The sequence below is a fragment of the Bombus huntii genome, chromosome 4 (genome assembly GCF_024542735.1).
Source record: "Bombus huntii isolate Logan2020A chromosome 4, iyBomHunt1.1, whole genome shotgun sequence".
Classification (NCBI taxonomy): domain Eukaryota; kingdom Metazoa; phylum Arthropoda; class Insecta; order Hymenoptera; family Apidae; genus Bombus; species Bombus huntii.
This window is the reverse complement of record NC_066241.1, coordinates 12,703,389-12,727,130: the sequence shown is the minus strand read 5'-3', so window position 1 is coordinate 12,727,130 and position 23,742 is coordinate 12,703,389. Positions and strand designations below refer to the sequence as shown.

Genomic DNA, 23,742 nt, shown 5'->3' with positions numbered 1-23,742 from the left:
GAGCGTAGGCCAATGCCTGTGTTAATTTGGAAAACCGATTCGTGTTCTTGAAGTTCAGGATGTTCTCGAGAGTTTATAACGCGCCGATCCCTATTGAGTCAGGCGAGACGAGTTTCAGATCTAATTAGAATTCGTAACTTGCCTACCCATAAATAACTAGGCTGAACAGTGACGGGACAGATGTTTGGGGTAGTTTGTTCCCAGTTGTCGAAAATTGCAAGAAGCTATATGTTTAGCTCACGTTCTAATAGTATATTGCGTTTCGTTTGAATAAATTTCAAAGTTGCAGCAAACTTCATCTTTGATTATTATCACGCTGTATCATTTGAATAATACTGTGCTTAAGAGATTGTTGTATTCAGTAGAAACTTCTATTAAGACAAAGTAATATGAACGATCCGTGAAGGAAAAGTTTCGTAAGACTTTTTTTTTTTTTTTAATATTTATTAAAATTACAATCAATTCTCGCGTTGAGAATTTTCAGTAATTTTTCTGGCGTTAATTATTTATAACAAGTTAATATAAGTTTCGTAAGGTCGTATTACAAGGTAGCATAAGTGTACTGTGAGGTGACTTAAGAAAGTATGTATGTATGTATGTATGTATGTAAGAAAGTATGTAAACCGGAAGTCGTCCAAAGCCGAAAGGCAGGGACTAAGTTTAATAAATAATATAAGTTTCGTAAGATGGCTTGAAAACTTATTCTATTATTTATTCTATTTGTTATTCTATCAATGATAAAAGATCATGAAATCTTTATATTTTACATTATATATATATGTCAGAGATGAAAGGAAAACCGGAGCCTTCCCTTTACTATTTTGAGGAAGCCTTTTAATGCTTTAGCCTAGATTTTATCATAACTGTAATTAAGCAATTGTCATTTGTAATTGTTTGATATTTGTGAAAGCGAAACTGGGTTCGAGGTGACAACTGGTCGCCGAACGTAGCCACGGTCACGGGATAAACGTTTTGCCTGACGAAGGTGTGGATCGGTTGTATCGTTCTCCCTAGAAATCACATAGAATTGTACTTTAGAGATGTCGATATAATGGGACACATGTTGTATTAGGAATCAATCTCCAGACAGAAACTGCCTAGCAACGGCGTTTGGATCTTTCTCGATGTTTCCAAAGAGTATACAACAAACTTTTGACAGAAATTGCCTAGCAACAACGATTGGAACCTTCTCGATGTCTCCAGCGAGCATATAACAAACAAATGCAGTCGTATAGCGAAAAAGATTTTCATCAGATATTCATTCGTGTGATCGCCTTGGAAAGTGATACATCGAGCAATTTACCGAGTGTCTCAGCAATCGTATTTTTTTGTGTTTAAAATTATTCTACGCATAGTAAAGAGTTATCCCGTTGACCGTGGATTCGTTTGAACCCCGGAACATTGTTAATAGCGTAAATTAAATTCATTATTCGTAAAACCTATCAATCGTTAATCTCATTATTCGTTAAATTCATTATTCGTAAGACATATTATTCGTTTCTCTTATTGTTCGTTAAACTTATTATTCTTTAATCTAATTATTAATTAAACTTATCGTTTGTTAATCTTATCATTTATTAAACTCATTATTCATAATATTTTGTAAAATCTTGTTTATTCGCGTAAATATATTCTCTGTTTCGTAAAACAATGGCTAATTCAAACGAAGAATCATTACGCGCCTTAAATCCTAATGATAACCCGACATATATATTACGTAACTTGTAACCTGACAATTCATATTATATTATACACACATTAATATATACATTTATAGTTAGGAGGATGTTGAGATAGCAAGGCAACTAAGAATAACGATTTATCGTAAACCGAGTCCCTTTCCAAGACCAGGAGGTTAAGAAATAAACTATTACATATCAAGTACTATTATATACATTTATATATATGCGATATACGACTTGACAATTTATCGATATTATACATACATTAATATATACATTTATAATTGGAAGGATGTACCGTCGAGATAGCAAGGTAACTAAGAATAACGATTTATCGTAAACCGAGTCCCTTTCCAAGATAAGGAGGCTGAAAAATAAACCATTACATATCAAGTATTACTATACATATTTATATATACGATATACAATACTAATATCAATATAATACAACAAACATAGCATCAGATAGTAAACGATTTTACAAATGAATTCGTCATTTTTTCAATTTGTCCACCTTGTCTGTCGAAATATGCCGCTATTTACCTTTAATCACAAGCCAATTGCAACGTCAACGCCATCTACACCGCGCATAATCGTCGAGCGAAATGATCCCGTGCTCGCTATAATTTCACAATATTATCCGGCTCTATTAGTCGCAGTTGGCGAGCGTGTTAATTCAGCGATTACGTCGGGCTATAGTACGTGAAATAGCGTTAATAAGACTTTCATTCTGTACGGCGCACGGTTGGCCTACTGCGCCTCCTGCCGATCGGCTCGAGCCTAAAGCAAAAGGGGTATGAGGCGAGACAAGGAGGCGAGTAGCGTGTATATATATGTGCAAGCGTGCACGCTTCACGCTTGAGGCAGGTCGGGCTCTTTAAATCACCGGAAACGCGCAGGTAGAGAGAAGATGTGGGTAAACTGTTCTCCCTTCCCCTATCTTCGCTCTCTCAGCCTTTTAAAAACAGTTTCGTGGAAGGTCTACACGCCTGAAAAAGCGCGTACACGAACGTTTAACGTGGAAAATTTGTCTGGTCGGGATTTCTAGGCGGACCATGTGCATTTTAACGGCGCAGCGGTTTTCCTGTTAGGCGCCCCTTCGGGATGTTACGATATGATTATGGTGGTAAATTCTTGCTGTTGAAAGGTTTGGAGATTAACGCGAAGATTAGGTTTAGTCGACCGGGAAATTTCGAGGGCGTTTGTGTACTCACACGGTCTGTTCTACTGTTTACGTAGACGTTTCTGTATTCGTATCTGCGCTTGCGGGATTAAGTGGAATTTCCAAGTGGGTTGTTGTACAGGATTTAGTACTTAGCAACAGTTCGAATCAGAGTATCGTGGCATTACGCGGTATTTGCGGTATCTGTAGCGAACACCGTTTAATTCTCTCTGTATTCTATTTATCGAGATTTCATTGTATAGCGCACTTACGGAATATGCTGTTCGCTTCTAAATTTCGTTTTATCGCGTCGTCTATAGAAGCGGGGTTACATTGTGCGATGAAATTGCACAAAAGATTGGACGGGGAATTAATTCAAGTAGAATTTCCTGTTGTATCGTAGTTTTCCAGCGGAACAATAACAGAGACGAGGACATGGAAAGAATTGGACAAGGTGGAGTGGTTTTTGAATTTCAACGCTCAAACCTTTTCGCATATCGCACTGCGACAAAATTATTTATAGTATTACGCCAACGGTACTTGGCTGTATTAATTCGATGCCAACTTTTAGCATATTTTTTTTAGATTGGATCAGTTATGCGTATAATTATGATATTACTCGCAGTAGCAATAGGTAAATGGAAAACATGCTAAGGATATTACACGAATCAAAAATGTATGGTAAAATATATACCAAAAAAATATTTTTTTATTTTAAAGTATAGATATCTATAGTTTATGTGCAAACCCGTTAGTTCTCCTAAGCTTTTGGCAATTTTTGTCGAATTTTCTCAGCATCGTCTTGCGAACATTAAATTAAATTAACGGTGTAACGAAAAATACGAAGGTAATTTCCGGTAAGGGTCGAAAAAGCAATATTATTTTCGAGTTTCCGAACGAAAATGATTTTGATTCGTTGGGGGAAGTGTCCAATATGCCTTCCGGCTGTTGGAACGCGTAATTCGATTCTCTTTATCGAGGCTATTGTACGAGCCTCATTGAGTGCCGGATTTTTTTCTTTAATTCCCGATAATAATCTTAATGGAAATGTTAATGGAATGAACGTATTGGTGGATGCTAATAATAGAAGCGTTTTAATGGAGACTTTACGAGGCGTTATAACGGTGCTGTAATGTTCTGCATTTGAATATTACAGCCGTATAAATTAGCAGCAATTTTCGAACGAAAGTAGTGCAGCTTTATGATCGATATTTTTATAACATTGCATACTTGCTGGTAAAAAATTATTATTTCTAATTACATTTTGCAATGAGTTTATCACGCGATGTCTTCAGCAATAAAGGCTTTAATCGCGTGGATAAGTAAATTTAAATCAATTTTTTCTGTCACTCTGGCTCTATCTCAAAATGAAACGTTCGTGTTTGCGCAAGCGATACTATTCAGCTTTGAAATGAGGCTAAACTTAACCGTATATCGTTTCTTTGAAATCGACGAATCAATAAGTAATTGGTTGAACAATTTTTATCGTTTTTTTACTGTTTCCTGAATATATTCTATGATAGTATCGTTCATGCGTATTTTACGATGAAAAGCGCAAGTTTTTTCTCGGATAAGAAATTATGGCGGTAATTTTCCCTTGTGAATTCGCGATATAACTGCAAATTTTTCTGCGAATAGTATCTCTTTGTTTATAAATAACTTCATAAATAATATTTTACAAAGTTTTTTCTATAAATAATATCAGACACAGATGTTTCTATAAAAAAAGAGGGAAAGTGCGATGTAATTTTAACGATGCTATGGAATTCTTCTCTGTTGATGAAAAAGGTAACAAGGAATGCGGAAGTTTCTCGTTAACATTTCCAAATCGTCTCGGGGCGAATTTAATTTGTATCGCGCATATCGTCACGTATACATATAACGTGACAGAGTATGCAAATGAAATTTTTCTTTCGGCTGAAACGAGGCTTGAAAGAATTTTAGAGCGAGAGAGAATTTCGTAGCGGCGTTCTCGAGTATCCTTGAATTGATGATTCTACATACATTAAAAATATATGCATTTTTCTCATGCCTATGCGTGCACCATGATTACCTTGTGCAGACTGCGACGTGCCTTGCTATTTTATGCCTTATGCTTATCTTTGTTCTTCGTCCAAGTATTTACGTTCTTATTTAATGATAGAAAAGTACTAGCGAAAACAAACTCGTCTATTGTTCCTTTTTCTCTTTCTATTGCGATATCTTCTTAATAGGCATCAGGAATAATTAAGTATAATTATGAATATAGCACGTAATGTAATGTCTAAAATAAAGGACTAATATACCAAGGTACATAACGATATCGATATAAATTTAATTTTACATAATAATATAGTTATTTTTAATAAAAAAAAAACTGCTGAAAATTTTCGATAGCCCAAAAGTGGTTTGAAGAATTTTAGGAGCCTGACAGACTTAAGAAAAAATTGCAATTTTTCTAATAACGTTATTCCTCAGTGTATTACACTACAGATTTTGTACGGTATTTAAATTGCACATTTAAAATTTTAAAAAGATATTTTTCTCCAATTACATTTTAATATAAAAATATTTAGACTACAACAAAACTCTCCCATGTGTTAATTAATTAAGCAAATAGTATATTTTTTACAGGTATTTTAATAATCAAGATAATACATAGACAGTAAATATACGATTCTCTAATTGTGTATTCTTTCGCGCTTGTTTTATCAACAGAATAAACCTTTTTCTTAATTGAGACATTTATTCTCGTAAACGTAACATTAGCTTCGTTTAACTTAAACTCGTCAGCTACCATTTCCTTCTGATTTGTTCTCCAAGGAAAATTTCCTAATCACGTTGCACGTGATTCCCCTGTGCAGTTTCTTGCTTTGCAACTTAAGCAACTTACCGCACGATCGTAGGCAGTAGTAGATGTTATCTTCAATTGAAGACAGAATTTCCGACGTAGTAACATGATCATTGTCGATGCACCAGACCTTTCTTCCATTCGTCACGACTTTATCTTCCAGTCTTTTTGCTTTTCCATTTTTTCTTCGCTGCAAGTTTTACTTCCAATAGGTTATCCACATTGCGGTTACTCAAATCCTTTTTTCGCTGTTTTGTTTGTTATTTCTCACGTAGATCGACTTCGATCAACGATAAATTGGCTTCCGTCGATTGCTTCTTTTCTCTACTTTTTTACCTGAAATTACGCCAATTGTACCTGTACCGCGTAAAGAAGGCGAAAGGAACAAGCAATGGAAATTATATTACTGTGCAAGAAAGATATTTCCTTATTCCAAAACTTTAGATCTTCAAACCTATTCAATCTATTTCAAACACGTTAAATAATCACTCATATTATCATGAAATTTTTTCATTATCTCAATTATTATCTTTCATGCCCTAAAGTATTTCTTTATTCGTTCGAAGAACAAAAAAAAAAACCAAAAAAAAAGACCAAGAGAAACGCTAACATTATTCCTCAAACATCTTCAATCCACGTCAAATCAATTACCGATACCCAATTTCGGAATAAGCCAAGTAAATCCATCTCCCCTTTGAATCTCTTGCGGACAGCAGCTTCAACCAGATTTCAACTGAACACTTCGCACAATAACCTTGCATACAGACACATTCATTTACCTAGAGAAAGAAATGAATTTCGATCGAGTATTGAGCGCGCGCGAAAGATCGTCATTGTCTGCGCGCACGCGATACATAAAGAATAAAACGTACGTGTATACGTGTAAGGCCTTACACACGCACCTTGTTTTCCATGGACAGCCGTCAATAGGTATCGCATTATAAATCAACGCGACGCGGTTTCCGTCCGAGGACTGTCCATTCGAAGACGCAATACGCGATATACGCGTTCTTTCGCTATATAAAGCATCCTCCGTTCGATTTGTTCGACTCGTCCGTGGCTGGTCTATTGAATCGCCTCTCGTCGTCCTGTCGTGCTCTATGAATACAGATTTACTTTGTCGCTCGCACATATACAGTAGCCGACGAAAGTAATTTGAACACTCGCGATAGGATACATTGATGTATGCGTATATCGTGTACGTGTTGCATAATACATTTCGAAATTTCAATGTAACGGGATACGTCTGCTTCGATTATACTGGTCAAATTTGAAACCGATCTGACAATTTATATAGAAGTTGGAAGATATTTATCAGAAATATGTATTTCATAGAATGTTAATATATACCGCACGAGTCGTAGCCTTGAGCATATAATTTGTGTTAAAGATAGTCTCGCTAAGTATTGTTTGGGTAGTACCGAGATAGCGAATAATTGAGTGTTCAAATACTTTGGTAATTTCTGTGAAGCTTGTGGTAAATAATTTCGTCGTTTGTACATATCGTGGATTTTGAAAAACGCAAACATATATTTGGTAAAAAATTATTTCACAGCGCGAATGCAATGGTCTTAAATATACAGGGTGGTTGGTAACTGGTGGTACAAGCGGAAAGGGGGTGATTCTAGGCGAAAAAAGAAGTCGAAAATATAGAATAAAAATTTTTTAATAGTAAAAAAATAAAATAAGTTAAGAGAGTATGCAGAATGAAATTTTAATTGATAAAAAATTGAACTTTGATGTCTTTCTAGAATGATACTTTGATGATGATTAGAATACGGATTTGTATGCATGTATGAGAAGTTTGGAGACTCAAAAATACGGAGAATACACGCATTGAAATGTGTACTCATGCACATCGTTCTTTGAAGAGATGTAATTTTCCTCTATATTTTCTACAATTAATGTTTAAAATTTCATATACCTTGAGATATACTTCATATACCTAGTAAAGTTACAATGTAAGAATTTTATGTGAAAGATAATGTAAAACGATATATATGACTATTCATAAGGACATTTTTTAGAGCTTCATGAATGAAAAAAAATATGCATAAATGTATAAAACATCTAAAGTAGAAAACTTGTCATAAAATTAAATACACGAGACAAATCGCTAGTTATATTGATAAAAATATAAAATTGCATAAAAGTTTTACGATTAAAAGTGCAAGACAAATAAAAATAACAATCGTAAACCAAGTCTTTTTTCATAATCGAAGAGCTGAAAAATAAATTATTATTATTATTATAAAATTGCATAAAAATCCGCTATCTACTGATGCTTACAGATCAGAATAATTGCAAAAATAAACAATATATTACATATTTATACAGGGTGGTTGGTAACTGGTGGTACAAGCGGAAAGGGGGTGATTCTAGGCGAAAAAAGAAGTCGAAAATATAGAATAACAATTTTTCGTTCGAGGCTTTGTTTCCGAGAAAATCGACTTTGAATTTTCGCTCGGTACGCGTGCACTTTATCGCGTCTCGTTATAACGGATCTCACTGTAGATCGTTGTCTCGATGGAAAAATTAAAAAAAAAATTTTTTATTCTATATTTTCGACTTCGTACCACCAGTTACCAACCACCCTGTATATTTAATTAAATATTTAAGTAAACGTACAGTGGACTGTCGCAGGACACGATAAATAAATCTAACATATTGACACGCTATTTTCGACAGTACAGTGTAAATTAAACTGATAGTATTACGAGTAAAAATAAATAATCGTTGAACGTGTAGCGTTTAATTTAACAAAGCACGAAATTAAAGTTAAGTATCTCAATGAAATTTAATAATAGTGAATTTTTTTTTATATAATTTTCTGAAAATTATTTATGAATTTTATTTATGTATTGTACTATTTACCTGTTAATTAGTAGTTTTGATTTATAGAAGTAAAAGTGCTCTCGGACAATCGATAAATTTGTCATTTAATCAATAATCGTTGTATTTCAGGGTTCTCGATGAAAATAGTCAATTTGTCAATAGATATTAACGATACATATTGATCCTCTTAGTGAAGAACCTTGAAAATACATATTGGTAGTCTGAGGATACGTTAAAACGTTTTTATTCTATATTTTCGACTTCTTTTTTCGCATAGAATCACCCCCTTCCCGCATGTACCACCAGTTACCAACCACCCTGTATAACAATCGTTAAAGATAGTTGCAGCCAATGTTGAAGTTTATTTTAAAAGATGCGCTAAATATCTTATAATCTCTTTGCAGATTTCTTTCAAATTTTATCCATGTAATCGCGATAGTTGGGTCTCGTCCATGTTACCTTCATAATATAATAATAATTTAATTATATAATAATGAATTATTATATTAGTAAGGATCGATAAAACATCTCTACGATCGACCAAATACTTTCGTGACACTAACTATACGTTACCATTGCAGTCTGTTTTGAATTTGTGCGCGTGCCTAACGAAACGCGTTCACGCGACTTATTTGTAACGCGTAGAAAGCGTTTCCGTTTGTCAGGTGAATATTCGGTAGCAGCGAAAGTTCTCGTTTAGTCGATATTAGTTGACGAACGCAAATACATAAAGCGGCGTTTGCTGGATGGTGTAGGTAGAATGTAAAGGTTAGATATGTTAGGAATGTATTTATTGGAATGATTGGCGTTCAGGTTGGGTGTTGAACCGTAGGCTGTGTTTGAGTAATTTATTGAGTATGATGGCGTTGTAGGCTTTCAAGCGTACAATTGAAGGTTGAACCTTTCGTAATTACGTCGTTTCTTTTTATTACAGGCAGAAATATTATAAGGGGTCAGTTATTCCATTGAATAATTGGTTGATAGTAGATTTTGTTTAAAAGTAATCATGTAGTATAGTTATATATAGTATAGACAATACGGTTATATGTAATTTTACCAATAGCATTTATAATACTTTACAATTCAATTAAATTTTATTATATAGCTCTTGTCAAATATTCTAATTTAGTTGATTACGCGATAATTAGGATATCCCTGAATTTTTCAAACTTCTCGTTACCAATAACGTTTTGGAAGAATTTGTATACGTAGAAATGTAAACAGTGGCTCTTCCTTAGCACGATGCGAGCAAACGGTTTCACTGTTTACGCTGTTTTCTAGTCCTTTGAATCCGGCCAGCGTATATATACGTTCCGTATATTTTGATTGAATCCGGACGACGTACATATACGCTACTGTATATTTCGATTGAATCCACGGGAAATTTATGCGCGGTTTTGTTAAGTAGTTATTTATTTTACTTATTTATCTATGCAGTGCGGTTTGGGAACTCGGAGCTGCGCGCTTTTGCTGGCTTCTAAATTGTATCGAATATTTGAAAGTGTTTGTAATTTGCAGAAATTTCAAGATAGATGGTCAGAGTGATAGGAATTACAGTTGTTTATACGAAAAAGATCAGTGAAGTGTCTGTCGAACAATTAAGATGGAGGGGTTTTGAATTCGGTTTCTGAATGTTAAGTAGTACGAGTTACAAAATAATGAAAGTAGTTGTCGTAAGATGTTAAATTATATCGATGAATGTAAGTGGCGGTACACGATTAAGCGTTTGAGCAATCTGAAAGAAAATTGCATCAAACTGTATATTTAATTAATACAATTGAACTTAGAAGCTTAGCTGTTTCTGCAATAAAATGATGAAAGGACTAGGAAGGAGTAAAACGTCGAGAATTTCAATTGGTACAACTAATGTCATAAGTTTCGTTTTCCTTGCAATTTTTGAATATTTAATATTTCTAATGCTTTGCTAATGTTTATCGCTTGTATTCGTTAAATTCCTTTCCTTTGCAGACAGGTGGTTGCATTAGAACGTATTTCGACATACGTTTCAAAGCGTCAATTTAGAAAAGCGATTGTGCTTACACCTACTTTGCTTGTGCAACAGAATTAAGAAATATCTGTACGCATGCAATGAAAATTGTATGTATATACTTGTGACAACTATCATGGATTGTAGGTACCACACATGTTAGACGTTAATCTTCTTAGTTAAATTTCAAATGTTTAAGCATTATAATGTAATCGATCAATTTCACCGTAGAAATATTATTATTACGTAGAATCGTTAAGTTCTATTTCTGATAATTCCTCGTTATTTCCTAATTAGTTAGAATTAGCCCGCAGCGAAATAGAATCTACTGTTTGTGAAAGAAGATGGAAATTAGTCCAACAGTCGATTTTACGACAGACTTTTTCAATACTGTAGTGAAAACTACCTGCATGCCCTAGATATTTTCACATTGATACTAAATAACGATAAATCCTGTAAATTGCACGAGCTGCGACGCAACATGAGAAATTTGATCCTAGAGTTTGAGATTTGAAATTTCAAAATATGAAGAAGATTTGAAACTTCCGGGAAATTTTGCAAGAACATTTTGAAAATTTAATTCATTGTGCGTTATACAATAATTGGTAATAAAATAACACAACGTTTTACACTCGAAAAATAATGTGTTTTGTTTTCGAGTAAAATTTCAAATAAAAATTTCAAGTCGAGTTGTTCGAAAACTATGGAACTTGGCCAGCAGCACCAATATTTACACTCCTTATATCGCCTCGTATTATTCATAAATTTCGTTCAATCGTGTGCATCAGTATAAATATATAACGATAATAATGAGATTCAATTTATTCTTCCTATCAGTTGAAACGAAATATTTGTATAGTAAAGCAACAAATTTGATGTCTCTTTGATCATCAATACTTCTCATTCAGTGACCAGAAGGCATTGATTTTCGTCGAGGATAATTATTTAATATTGATGCGAATGGATCGGTATACGGGACGATAAACGCTTTATCCTAACGAGACGGTTATAAATTAGCGGATTTTAACGTAACGTAATGCGATTATGCGTGGGTAACGTGGGGATTCCTTATCGAGCAGAACGATCAGAAAACAGACGGCAATTATTCATGGTCGATGATTTACTGGAATGGTATGTCCTGAAATCGACACAGTGAAGTCTCGATCGTCGTTACATCGTACAGAATGTAAAAGTCACATTTTCCAGAAGTAAATACAATCGACAATAGAAAATGTAATTTTTCTATAATAATCAAAGAGTCGATGATCGATGGCTTTTCGCCACATTTGCTTGAGAAAGTATAATATTTTTAATCAGATAAAGATTACACACCAAGGATAGAGTTTTCTAAAATGTGATATCAATTTGGTATTTAATTAGATGATTATACTTGTGTCATCTGGGCAACTTGGGATTTGAGAAATTACTTGAAAATTCGCAATTTACATTTCGGGTGTTCCCTCTGTGTTCACTTTATCCGAAATTGTGATATGAATAGTAAATTCGAAGATTGATCTGTGTGTCAGAAAGTACTGGGTTTACTGGGTTCGTTAAAACTTTATAACTTGGATCTCGAGATTGTTAGTCCACAATCGATGTACTATGAATGCAATTAGAAGTCTCAGTCTTTAATAGCTGCCTTTGATGTTCCATCCAAGCAGAATGGAGCTGGATAATGAAGAAGTTGAACCTCAGCAGTCTGGCTCGTTAGACAGCCATCAGTAAATGAAATAATTTTAGAAATCACCTGTCTTAATCTTCAGTTACTAAAGAAATTACTCTCACGCTATTTATAATGCCCCTTTTCAGACATATTTCTACTTTCTTGTAGATTTTTATTTCCTCTGTTATTCGCTATATTTAAGTAACAGAAATATTTCTATTCCAATATTATATAGTATTTCTATGCAGATTTTAATTCTCTTTATGTTATTTACTATTAAATATCACAATCATTTGTGCAGAATGGAGCTGGATAATTGAGAAGTTGATCCTCAGCAGTCTGGCTCGTTAGACAGCCATCAGTAAATGAAATAATTTTAGAAATCACCTGTCTTAATCCTCAGTTACTAAAGAAATTGCTCTCACGCTATTTATAATGCCCCTTTTCAGACATATTTCTACTTTCTTGTAGATTTTTATTTCCTCTGTTATTCGCTATATTTAAGTAACAGAAATATTTCTATTCCAATATTATATAGTATTGCTATGCAGATTTTAATTCTCTTTATGTTATTTACTATTAAATATCACAATCATTTGTGCAGAATGGAGCTGGATAATGAAGAAGTTGAACCTCAGCAGTCTGGCTCGTTAGACAGCCATCAGTAAATGAAATAATTTTAGAAATCACCTGTCTTAATCCTCAGTTACTAAAGAAATTGCTCTCACGCTATTTATAATGCCCCTTTTCAGACATATTTCTACTTTCTTGTAGATTTTTATTTCCTCTGTTATTCGCTATATTTAAGTAACAGAAATATTTCTATTCCAATATTATATAGTATTGCTATGCAGATTTTAATTCTCTTTATGTTATTTACTATTAAATATCACAATCATTTGTGCAGAATGGAGCTGGATAATGAAGAAGTTGAACCTCAGCAGTCTGGCTCGTTAGACAGCCATCAGTAAATGAAATAATTTTAGAAATCACCTGTCTTAATCCTCAGTTACTAAAGAAATTGCTCTCACGCTATTTATAATGCCCCTTTTCAGACATATTTCTACTTTCTTGTAGATTTTTATTTCCTCTGTTATTCGCTATATTTAAGTAACAGAAATATTTCTATTCCAATATTATATAGTATTGCTATGCAGATTTTAATTCTCTTTATGTTATTTACTATTAAATATCACAATCATTTGTGCAGAATGGAGCTGGATAATTGAGAAGTTGATCCTCAGCAGTCTGGCTCGTTAGACAGCCATCAGTAAATGAAATAATTTTAGAAATCATCTGTCTTAATCCTCAGTTACTAAAGAAATTGCTCTCACGCTATTTATAATGCCCCTTTTCAGACATATTTCTACTTTCTTGTAGATTTTTATTTCCTCTGTTATTCGCTATATTTAAGTAACAGAAATATTTCTATTCCAATATTATATAGTATTGCTATGCAGATTTTAATTCTCTTTATATTATTTACTATTAAATATCAGAATCATGCAACGCTAAATAGTGCCTCTTTTTAGTCACTTTTCTAGTTTCTTCAGACAATTTTTCCACTAATATACTGGATTTCTCGTTTCAAGTATATTTTCTTCCTCTAAACCGTTCTTCACGCACTGGAAAACCTGTTTCATCGTAGGTAACCAAAATGAGATTAAGATACAAACTTTGAGATTTACAGGAAGTTTGAATTAAATGATAAATCACCTTACTCTGTGTTTATGCATTCTTCTCAATTTTGTTTCGACATTGTACAAGTCTGAGTTATACATTACAAGAACAAGAAGACTCCGTAAGATCTAAGCAACGCTAAACAGACGTGTAATACAGCTTACTCGCAATCTGTAACACGACACCAGCAATATTAGTGATCCCGTTACGTTAGCACTACTTGGGTGCCGAGAGCTCACCAACCGATTCAGAGAGCCTTCAGACACGTAAAAGTGGTACTGTCCACCAGCTGGTGCATCGATGACACCGTAAATCGCGAGTAATCATGTCTGCACTTGAGAAACCTGCTCGGAACGATTTCGTTTCCTTTCTTACCGCAATAATTTATATGTATATATATATATATATATATATATATTTATTTAATATTTATTTAAGACAGCTTATATATGGTGTGTTAAAATAGTCGATAATATCGAGTTGTAGATGATTTTATATTAAAAAATAGGCGAAGAATACGAAATGGAATTCTCTCATTTGTGGCTTTGCTACTGTGACGATCGAATTTTTAAATCTCTCGAGTAAATCTCGAGATTGATGCAGTAAAGGTATAATAATACCGGGTAGATGATAATTCTAAAAGCAAACATAAACGGTTTGGTTAGTAAAGTTTAGTTAATTAATAATTGGAGTTTAAAAATGTCGATTATTTTTGGACTCGATGTTATCGAAAACGAGGCGTTAAGCAAGAAAGTTACATCGATTCGAACCGTGCTTATTTGTAAATTTATGTATTCCATAAATTTTGAAATTGATTTTCTTGAAAAGAACAGCTTCGAACGAAGAGATTGTTATTCTACGTTTCCCACTTGTTTTTGCACACGTAGTAAGTTATTGCTCGCTTCTGATACCATCTGGAGACACCCGGTATATATGTGCACTGTACACATATCTGGTGATTATTTATATTGGTGGTATAATAACGGGTTATGCGTTTTCAGCGTGGAACGCAGTATAGACAGCAATTGAAATTCATGGCTCGATAAAGCTTCATCTGGATCATTGCTTGATAGCGTTTGTGGATCTAGGAATCGCATAATTGCGATTTGGTAGGAAAAGGTTTCGTGGAAAGAAAGTTATGAAGTATTGATTATTCTAGGATCTGTGATTTAAAGCAAAATGGTAGTTTACGATGCGTTTCATATATACGATAATTATGAATGTATCAATTTATTATTAGTATTTAAAAAATGTTTAATTAAGCGGTTAATTTCAACATTCAGAATGTTAGAGTAAGCTTGGAGTTTAATAAAACTCGAAGCCTTGGAATGCACATAATGTATATTTCTTTCAAGGAGATATAGTTTTTAGCTTCGATGTGAACGTGAAATGTAAAATGTAAAATCGAGGAATATATAATATACAAATATTCTTATTATACATTTTACGAAAGATTTTACATTTATTATTATTACATTTTTATATGATAAGAAATTAACAATTCATGGTTGAAATAGGTGTTGTTAATAAAAACTTGAAAATGGCCAAAAAATAATGAAATCTATGAACAAGAAAAATGAAAGAAAAAAGAATTTAAGCAATTTAGTCGATTTCAGTGTGGTATTTTTCAAAGCAAAGTAGTTTCTATAGTAAATGTTAATTCTTTATTTCACACGATGAGTATGAACTGGTCGAACGTAACTAACTGGTAAAAAAAGAGCCATTAAAAGTTCCTAGCAAAATTTCACAACATAAAATAACTATTTTAATATCCTTGCTCTATTAAAATTAAAAGTAAATTTTGCTGCAAATTTTGTCATTTTTCCGTAGTTACAATTTATCGTAAAAGAGATTTTTCCGTATCAGTAAAAATCGAGGATTCCAGGCGAAAGTTTCGCTCTTTCGACAAGAAGATCGCGATCTTTCGTGAAATTAATTTTATCAAAGATCCAAAAACACACTGACACGAATCGATTTCGATAAACCCGCGATACCATACAACATCGAGGACTCCAAAACTTCGATCTACTTTTATCTAAAGAAATGAAAAAGAAAATTCTGATGAAAGTATACCATTTAAAAAAATCTAATTAAAATCTTTCTCTTATAATCGTCTAAAATTATCCTTAATTGTTTTACAATTGTCATACAATTTTTAATGCTCATTTGAAAGATTTACCTTTCCTCCAAAACTCTTTTACACGCCGCATTCTTGTTTGAGATGTACGCAATACCTAATTCAACTTGCCACGCTTGAGAAACAGGCTGACTCACTCACCTGGCCATTTAAATGCCTGGAAAAGAAATAAAATGTCGCACCTGGTGCAACGTGTCGTCATTCGCAAATCCTAAAATATACACACACACACACGCAGACATAAATGTAAATCTTATACAATCCATTAAATTTCATGGTGTCCATTTAAGGTGCATAAAAAGAAATCTGTATAAATTTCGTAACATCGACCGCACTCCCTAAATGGAGATTTTACTGTAAATCCAAATATATACAAAGTGTCTGAAGATTCTTTGAAGGTGTAGGATATCAGTATGGAATTGTCGTTGAGGCGAAATTCGATATGTAGAACGCAGTAAGAAAAATATAATAACAGAAAGGATACCAGTGGCAGCTGGTCGATCGTTTCAAGTGTACAGTACACTTTTATTTTTAAAGGCGATCGATAACTATCGATCCTCCGTCGTTTCATTCTTAAACCTTGATTACTTTTAATCTTTCCTCTGGATAATTATAATTTTCTTCTTATTCGTTATAAACATTCCGATTATGGAGAATTAGAACAACTCAGTTTTATATATATAGGGTGAAAAATCTGAAGTATGAATACAAAAGACGAATATGTACGTACATGTAAATTGAAATATATCGAACGTGTAAATATTGATGAATTATTTTAGGAGTGTAATTCTTTGGCTTAATTTGTTCCTTGTATATGAAAATGCTGGTGTTATTTTATTAAAGTTTCTCGACTGATCTTTTCTTAGATGGAACATTTTGAATATGAACTAGCCTAATTCTCAGTTTGAAGAACTCGATAGCTATAGTTATTCGATGTTTGAGAAACTTCAAATCTACGTATTTTGCACAATGTCAACCTTCGACCGAGATCTACCACTTAATTTTAATCTGTTCAAAGTATATTTTATGAGATGACTATCTTAGATATTTTGTGTTAATCGCATTTTTGAAAAATATTGTGCATGTGTGATTTTAATCATTGTGGTAGCTAAATTGTCCATCCGTTTCCTATTTGCACTTTTGTCCTATGAATTCTGATCTTTTTTTTTTTAGTCTTCTCTATGTCTTTTCTTTTATAGACTAAAAGATGTTCTTGTTTTACGATCTTTATAAATCTGTTCATGTAAATCATCCATGGAGAACATGAACAATATGTACATTGTAGAGCTTTTACTTCATGAAGCTTCTTAAGTATTCTAAAGCGCACTATATAAAGACATTTGCGACTGATCAAAGCATGGAAACTCCAAGAATACGTAGCTGTCATAAGTATGGCCTTAGGCAAATAAGTAGAACATACAATCGGAAACTTTGCCGACCATATAGAATTTTCTAAATTTCTCCTACTGTTCCCGAGTATTCGATTTAAATAGAAAATATTCGGAAACTAAGAAACATGAAAAAACAATAAGAAACCGTTGATAAGATATCAAAAGGTAAGGAAAGTAACAAGAAATAAGGATGCGAGAAATGCTATAACTTTTTACTTGCCATAATAAATAATATAAAAATACAATATTTTATGGAATGTCTAAGTATATAGAAATACGTGTAGGTATACAAACTATACAAAGTAAAATATTTGTTACAATATTATAGAGGCTGAAGTAAATCTAAGATATTTCTTTAGGTATGTTTATAAAGATAGGAATTTGCATAAACATCTATAATTTATTATGAAACTCAAGAAAGCTATAGTAATTACAGATGGCTATAATAAGAAACAAATAGAGAAATAATGATAATTCTTTTAGGTTTTGTATTTACGTTTTAAATAAAATAAGGAACAGAGTAGAAAAATCGTTTCTCTGGAAAATACGTGGTCAACGTTGGAAAGAAATTTCTCTGAGCAATTTTAAGCTCCTTAATGGATCCGCATGACACGAAATCCTGACACGTGTCCGCCTAAGGAGGTATAGGTATTAGAACCCTGTGCGTGAGATAAAGGAACTTGGAAAGGTCATTTTTAATTTCGTATGACGCAACTGGTTTAAGTAACGTGTTTGCACATATTTGCCCCCCGTTATCGCTACTCTCCTTGCTACGCATATATATAGGATGGTTCATGCAGCTGGGATAAATCCGTGTTTCTTTTTTGATCGCAATCTGCAACGAGTGCAAATACAAATAAAAGATAAAGAAGTCGAAGAATCGTATTTATCTTTATATTCATAAAGGTAGATGTCCATTTGCGAGACAAGGCCATCGTTGAAATTCGAATCCTCCATAGGCAGACTAGATCATTCGTGTCCATATCTAAATTCGTTTTTGCTGTTCTGGACTTTCAAGAGATCTTAAAACTTAATTACAACAATTCTGAGATATTCGTTGCAAGTCTTCGTTACGTTAGAAAGTCAATGCTTCAATGAGAAGTATTCGAAAGATTTTTCAAAGATGTTAAAAATTCGTTTCGAAGAATTTCGGGGGATAAAATTTCACTAGAAGGTTTAATCTGAATTAATTGTTCTATTCGGCGGGGCAGCCAGCTACGCTCGTTAAAGCCCAGAACTGAAAACGACGTGTCGCGAGTTCGAATCCTCGGCATACAGAGGAGCACAATTAGCTGCGGACTGAAAAAAGTTTCTTATTAAAAGAAACATTATACCATTTATTAGAAGCATTTGTTCTATTCATAGAAATATCGTGATGATATCAACGAATGTTTAAGAGACGAAAGAAAGAAAGAAGAAAAAAGGAGACAGAAAATGATAAAGAAATTCTGGTTAATCTGTTGCAACGAAATCATTCCCCTTGAACGACCTCATCACCAGACACCATCATGCGTTTCATAGTAGACGAAGCATACGACAGAAAAACTGTTTCGTGGCCAAATGGGTGCTGGGCGTGCATCTCGATGGTTTCTATCGCGGCAGAAATAAAGTCGCCGGAACGAATGCGGGGGCAGAGGCTTCTTAAAATAGCGTCGAGACCTCTGGATGGACCTCGCCGATTGTGCGTATCTCTTGGACATGATGAAACAAAGAGACGAGTCGATCATCGTCATTCGTTATAGAAAATCGGAGAAGCAATGTAGGAGGATATTTCCAAACTGGTGATACAAACCAAAAATGGATGAATTTACGTGAAAGATGAGACGAAAAGTAACATTTGTTTAGTATACATGTAGGGAGACTCGTTTCCAAGTAAATCGATGTTAAAAGTTCGTTAAATACTCGAACAATTGCTTTAGTTTCTGTTTCTTTTAATCGAAAAGATACAGTGAACGTTTTTGCGAATAAATGAATCGCCAGGGAAATTAATCTTAATCTCTTGAAGTATATTAGCATACAATTAGACTTTCTTTTAATTTAAGTGCGATTGTAATTAATTGTAAGTGATAAGCAGTATTTTAGAGAAATATTTCTGTGTATACGAGATTCTTTTTCAAATCATCGTGCATTTCAGATCATTGTGTTCAATAATCAAGTATTTGTACATTATTTTTTGCAGAAGAAAATTTCTGTAATTTTAGTTAATTTGTCTCTACAAGAAGTTACCGCTTAATGACCAAGTACTTGGATATTATTCTTGTAAGAAAAGAAAAAGATAATTATCTTGTCGTGGTCTTAATAAATTTGCCCTTCAAGAGGTTAACATCCAATGGTCACATATTTGGATGTTATCTTTCCAAGAGAACTAAGTAACAATTCTCGTCTTCTGGCCATAATAAATTCTTGAAGAAATTATTTCATTCGATCTGTTCAAATTGTTGGATTATAGTAAACGTCTCGTTCAGTATATGGTAGATTCGATCAAAGAATTATACAACAATTACCGCCATACAAATAAAGCTTAATAAATTCCATATTACAATGTAAACTCCTATTATGGTAATATTATAATTATTATTGTTATATGACAAAATTCAAAAAATTCAATATTTTCTTATATAAAATTCTAGTACATTACGTACAGATTCTATCAAAAATTGTATACAAATTTTGGTACATCGTAAACTTTTCAAATTTCAACAAATTCCATATTACACTGTCGAATTACAATTACACAGTGATATTACAAGAATTCAGTATGCAACTACGTTGTACGTGCAATCTTTGTCGACAAAAGCGAATAATAAAAGAGAAACGAAGGCTTAAATAGACGTGGAATAGAAGGCGGAGAAAAGAAGAGAGACGAATAGGAGGGAAAAAAAAGGTAGTCGTTTTGCTCTCTTGAAGTCGTTGATTAGCGAGCGACCAATTGACGTGCTCCGTAACTCATCCATTCCCTTTTCCCATCTTTTTTCTTTCTCTTTTTTTCTTCATTCTTCTTAACGAACGATCCCATATTGTCGGATAGTTTAAGCTAGTTTCCTTCGTGACGATGCTCGTTTCGGGAATGCAGGGTCGTTTAACCTTTGACTTCGTAGTCACACCGGAATCGCGTGAAGAGTATTCGTGGGATTTCGAGCATCCGTCTACGAACTTCAGTTCTACTTATCTTCGACTCTGTTTAATGACCGATTATCGTTGGTGAAAACAAGATATGATAATTAAGAGGAGGAAATTGTGTCGTTCCCTTGTTTCCACTAGATGTTGTTGTTGAGTGAAGAAAAACGAAAACTACGCGGTATTTTCTACAGTTCTACGTATTTAGAAGTTACGATATTTCTGATCGTTTCTGACTTTTTTGTAATAGTTGATCGTCATTGGTAAACAAGATATCGTAATTAAAAGAAGAAAATTACGTCTGTTCCTTTTATTCGGTAGATATTCTTAAGTATAGAAGAAATAGGACTATGTGATATCTTTTATAGCTACATGTAGTTAGAAGTTATTATTTTTCTATGAAACCATTCAATTTTTATATCGTATATATTATACATTATATATTATATAGAATAGAAATTTCATTTTTTAATTTTCTTTTTTAATTTTCCCATCGAGACAACGATCTACAGTGAGATCCGTTATAACGAGACGCGATAAAGTGCACGCGTACCGAGCGAAAATTCAAAGTCGATTTTCTCGAAAACAAAGCATCAAAAGAACAATTTTTATTCTATATTTTCGACTTCTTTTTTCGCGTAGAATCACCCCCTTTTCGCTTGTACCACCAGTTACCAACCATCTTTGTTTCATTTAATGGTTAATTAAATTGTTGATTGTGTATATATTGTTGAATTAAAAAGGGAAGAGTACATATTTTTATAGTTCGATTGAGATAAAAGTTACATGCAAATAATTGCGGCTACTATATATGCATTTTGAAGGAGATACGTATAGTAGAACATATATAGTAGTTCGTTATGGCTTTCCGTCTGGTTGGTGTGATTTTATTTTTGAACAAAGCTGTTATTGTTGTTTCATCAGACCATCTCTTTCTATCCTCCTCTTTATTGTGCGATCGATAGGCTATTTATACGAGGTTCTTTACCTCTTACAGTTTATTTAAATATAATATGAAACGGATTATTATTAACCACAGTGTGAGAGAAGATCTTGAAATTAACTTCGGCTCGCCTTTTATTCTTTAACATAATTGCATGCATTGCGTTATACAATAGAACGTATTGACATAAATACGAATAAAAATTACAAACTGCTCATTTCTTTTAGAATATTGTGCCAGTTTAATGTGACATATAAATAAAAAAGATCTTCCAAAATTGGAAATGAACGGTAAAGAATTTCTCGGAAACGAACGTACGAGCGCAAACATTTAAAGAAGTGTTACATGACCCGATCCACTTCTCGAAGAAAAATTCCCGAAAAAGTAAAAACAAAAATTTCTCTTTAATTCAGCCCCAATTAAGCCGACCCGAACCACTTCTCAAAGAAAAGTCTCAAAAAAAATAAAAAAATAAGAAACAAAAATTCCTTGATAATTTATTCTTCAATTAAACAAGACACTATAATTACTGTGTTTCATTATATTAGAAATTTCTTCGTTATGTACTAGATCAACTTACACGCGTATGATATATATATATATATATATGTTACAGGTAGTAAATCAAACGATGGGTAGACTAAAAAAAGTTTTTAGTTTTAGAAAGCATCGCATGACTCAACACACTTCTCAAGAGGAAAGATTAAAAAGAAAAGAAGAGCAGAAAAAAAAAGAAAGAGAAAAAGCAGAAGGAAAAAATTTCTCATAATTCAACGTGGCTCCAATTAAACATGACAGTATAATTACTATACTCGATCATGTTGGAGAATTCTTTATTATGTAGTGGATGAACTCGTAACCTCCTAGGTGATGGATCTATTTCCTCGTATCGTGAAACGAATACCGATGCGTAAGTTACTTGTAATGGGAAGTTATATAACTCTGGACAGGCAGGCAAATTGAAGAGTACCGTTATGTACCGCAACTGCGATAATCGAACTCCGCCCATAATTAAATTATCCTTTAATTGGATCACAATGCGACTATACACGGGACCCACGTTTCCTCGCGATGCATCATGTGGGTCCTATAAATGTTTCTTTTTCGAATCCATCGTTAATACAACCTCCGCATCTGCCATAAATCTTTGGTTGCTCGTAATTCTTCTCGTTCTCTCCTACTTACAGTATTTTTAGCTCGTCCTGTACACGTAAAACCGTTTTCTATTTACTCTTCGAGTTTCTCGTCTCTTGTTCCATTGCCATCAAGTTTGCCTGTTAACCCATTCAGCGTTCCATGAAAGTTTCTTTCATAGACGTTTCTTCTTGCTGCTTGGCATATTTATTGCACCTTTTTGCTGTCTTTCTAATATTTATTTATTTCCATCGTACGATAGACAGGCGTATTTTCAAACCGTAGGAAATTTGTTCTTTTCTATGAAGCAAATTATATTTCCTATAATTAATATATATATATATATATATATATATTATATATATGTTGGAGATGAAAGGAAAACCGGAGCCTTCCCTTTGCAATTTTGAGGAAGCCTTCTAATGCTTTAGCCTAGATTTTATCATAACTGTAATTAAGCAATTGTCATTTGTAATTGTTTGATATTTGTGAAAGCGAAAATGGGTTCGAGGTGACAACTGGTCGCCGAACGTAGCCACGATCACGGGATAAACGTTTTGCCTGACGAAGGTGTGGATCGGTTGTATCGTTCTCCCTAGAAATCACATAGAATTGTACTTTAGAGATGTCGATATAATGGGACACACGTTGTATTAGGAATCAATCTCCAGACAGAAACTGCCTAGCAACGGCGTTTGGATCTTTCTCGATGTTTCCAAAGAGTATACAACAAACTTTTGACAGAAATTGCCTAGCAACAACGATTGGAACCTTCTCGATGTTTCCAGCGAGCATATAACAAACAAATGCAGTCGTATAGCGAAAAAGATTTTCATCAGATATTCATTCGTGTGATCGCCTTGGAAAGTGATACATCGAGCAATTTACCGAGTGTCTCAGCAATCGTATTTTTGTGTTTAAAATTATTCTACGCATAGTAAAGAGTTATCCCATTGACCGTGGATTCGTTTGAACCCCGGAACATTGTTAATAGCGTTAATTAAATTCATTATTCGTAAAACCTATCAATCGTTAATCTCATTATTCGTTAAATTTATTATTCGTAAGACATATTATTCGTTCCTCTTATTGTTCGTTAAACTTATTATTCTTTAATCTAATTATTAGTTAAACTTATCGTTTGTTAATCTTATCATTTATTAAACTCATTATTCATAATA

The 23,742-nt window shown here is 33.4% G+C and overlaps 1 protein-coding gene and 1 long non-coding RNA gene across 2 annotated transcripts in view; both read left to right on the top strand.

The window, feature by feature from the left end:
* LOC126864960 (failed axon connections) overlaps nucleotides 1-23,742 on the top strand; it is a 56,322-nt gene that overhangs the window by 13,770 nt on the left and 18,810 nt on the right. The gene's annotated exons all lie outside the window — the stretch shown is intronic.
* On the top strand, nucleotides 630-23,742 carry LOC126864971 (uncharacterized). Its single transcript, XR_007689405.1, has 2 exons — nucleotides 630-985; nucleotides 23,132-23,742. It is a non-coding gene; the product is annotated as an uncharacterized LOC126864971 (long non-coding RNA).